Source organism: Etheostoma cragini, unplaced genomic scaffold (genome assembly GCF_013103735.1).
Source record: "Etheostoma cragini isolate CJK2018 unplaced genomic scaffold, CSU_Ecrag_1.0 ScbMSFa_1257, whole genome shotgun sequence".
Classification (NCBI taxonomy): domain Eukaryota; kingdom Metazoa; phylum Chordata; class Actinopteri; order Perciformes; family Percidae; genus Etheostoma; species Etheostoma cragini.
The window spans coordinates 1-2686 of record NW_023265293.1 but is presented as its reverse complement, the minus strand read 5'-3'; the positions used below and the strand labels follow the sequence as shown (position 1 = coordinate 2686).

Below are 2686 nucleotides of genomic sequence, written 5' to 3'. Positions count from 1 at the left end.
TGCTGTAGAGCCGCGAGTGGAGTAGCTCGCCCCGCGATCAGCAGATCTGACGATGCCTAAATCCGTTAGTGACATTTCAGACAGGATCTTGTTCCTCCCCAACCAGCACGCACCAGTATTTTAATTGTTTATATTTACTTTATCATTATTTATAAGTAACCACACAATGAAAACTAATGCAATGGCTGGGACTCGAACCCAGGTCAACTGCTTGGAAGGCAGCTATGCTCACCACTATACCACCATCGCTTGACAACGCAATGTTCACTGACAATCTTTTAACACATCTGGGCATTGAGTCTCAAAATGGGCTCTTTCACGGAGCTACAGCCCCTGAAGATTTTCAGATTCTTTTGACTTTCTGGTGAGATCACTGAATGAGAGAAGATACCTGGGTGGAATATGTGATGTTAATGTTGTATATTGCTTCAAAACCTGCTAGTGGCTGGAAATCAAACCATGGTAAAATGCTTGCACTGCTATGGTATAGTCATAGTTAAAAAGTAACATCACTAAAAGGAAGCTACTCTGATGGCTGAAACGCCAACATCAGTCAACTGCTTGGAAGCTATGCTGACAACTAAAGAACCATCACTGGGCAAGGTAGTGCTCACTGCAAATCTTGCAACACATCTGGACATTAGTCCTGATTTTTGCATTAATCACCATGAACACAAGGAGATTTCCTTTTAATACTTTTCTCATTCAAATTAAGAGCTTCTGCAGCACTTTGATAGACTGGACAGTAACACTATTTGGAGATACCGGGGATTGAACATGCGAAGCATACGCTCTACCACTGAGCTACATCCCCTGTATGTTTTCAGATTTTTTTACTTTTCTGAGATCATTAAATAAGAGAAGAACCCTGACTAAAATATGTAATATTTCTGTTGTATATGGTTTCAAAACATATTGTTTTGAAACAGGAACTTACTCTTTCAAATATTACTTCTTTATCTATCAAGTCTTGACCTTTCCCTGACCGGGAATTGAACCCCGGCCATGGCAGTGAGAGTGCTGAATCCTAGCCCCTAGACCATCAGGGACTCGCATCTAGCAAATTTATCTTTGGAGATGTGAGTTTCCTTTTCACTTACTGGAATGACACATTGTTTTAGGCAAGGAACGGCGCCTGGCTAGAGCTTCAGATCCTGACTCGTTGACACCAACAAGAACAGTCCAACAAGTTTGCTGGGACTTCCTCGAGGCCTAAGCTGGTAGAAAAATCTCCCCGTTTGGGAATCAAACCCCAATCTTCCACGTGACAGGCAGAGATACTGTCCATTATACTAACGAGGAATGCCTAAGCTCTGTTTTTGGCAAAATCAATAGGTGGCGCTATTCTAGCCTTTATGCCACAGTAAATACACGTATTTATATTCAGGTTTACTACATATTTGCTGTCACTCAAATCCATGACAAAGCTGTGACTGAATACAATTTAAAATCTCTATATGTCAAAAATGACATGTCTAACAGCATTTTAAACATTTACAGTAAAATATGAATAGGGCATTTCCCCACGAACATGCAAAAAGCCTTTTTCATCAGTTTCTGTAGTGGTTATCACGTTCGCCTAACACGCAAAATGTCCCTTGTTCAAAACAGGGCGGAAACACGTTTCTTTGTTTGTGTTGACTTCACACAATCAAACTCTGCTGAGTTGAACTCTCAATACTTTTCACAGAAAAATCTCCCTGTTGTAAAGTCGTGGCCTGGCCTACCGTAGCTTCCATAGTGCAGTAGTCATCAAGTTGAGGAATATCCTTTCTGAAATTGATGCTGTGATGGGAAAATTACATAGACAATGATTTCAAACACAGACAATGATTGTTTATCTATTTTATTCAGTTGTTACTCATTCAAGGGTAAATCTTTCTGACAAAGTAGATCCTCCACATATGCTTGTCCCCTGTTTCACACTTGCCCCATAAACAACGCAGCTGCTTCCCCTCACACCTCCTGTTTTAGGGCCCACTTTCTTCTCCTGAGGGACAGCAACCAGTGTGACTCTGTTTATCACCGGAATAAACAGAGGCACACAGATGGAGGCGTAAAATAGGCGAAGGTTCAGGCTGCCCAAACTCTAGGTCAGGAGCAGAACTAATCTATGCAAAAGATAAATCTCTGAACTTCTAAAGTAGAATGACAACGACTGACATCTGCGAGTGCGTCAACAGAGGTACAGGGTCAGCAACTGGCACCGGGAAGTCTGAATAAATGAGATGAAGTGTTTTGTTTAGATTCAAAGTGTTTTTCCAGACGTGATAGGGGTTTTGTGTTTCGGTTGGGGCAGGAGAGAATATAAGGAGTGGTCCGATGTTACAGGGGCACCAGAATGTGTGATGTCACCTTGTTACTCTGTTGCATTGTGAACTGCCATTCTCGTCATTTTGTTTGATTGTTCTCTCGAGAAAATAATTAAACTCTTTCACCGAATATCTAAACTTTTAATCCAGTCTTCAGCCTGTCTTTATTTTTGTTTCAACAAGGTCTCTTCTTCATTACACAAATTCCTCCCTCGCTGAACAGAAACTTCCACAACAATGCAGAAAAACTTATCCATGCATTTGCTACTTGTACGATGGATTATTGCAATTCTTTTTTATCAGGCAGCTCGAAAAACACAATGAAGACTCTTCAGCTAATCCGGAATGCTGCAGCACATGTTCTGACAGGAACC

The 2686-nt window shown here is 41.3% G+C and overlaps 1 non-coding gene across 1 annotated transcript; it reads right to left on the bottom strand.

The window, feature by feature from the left end:
- Positions 1–177: 177 nt before the first annotated feature.
- Positions 178–249, bottom strand: trnag-ucc. The gene has a single exon. It is a non-coding gene; the product is annotated as a tRNA-Gly (tRNA).
- Between the last annotated feature and the right edge of the window lie 2437 nt (positions 250–2686).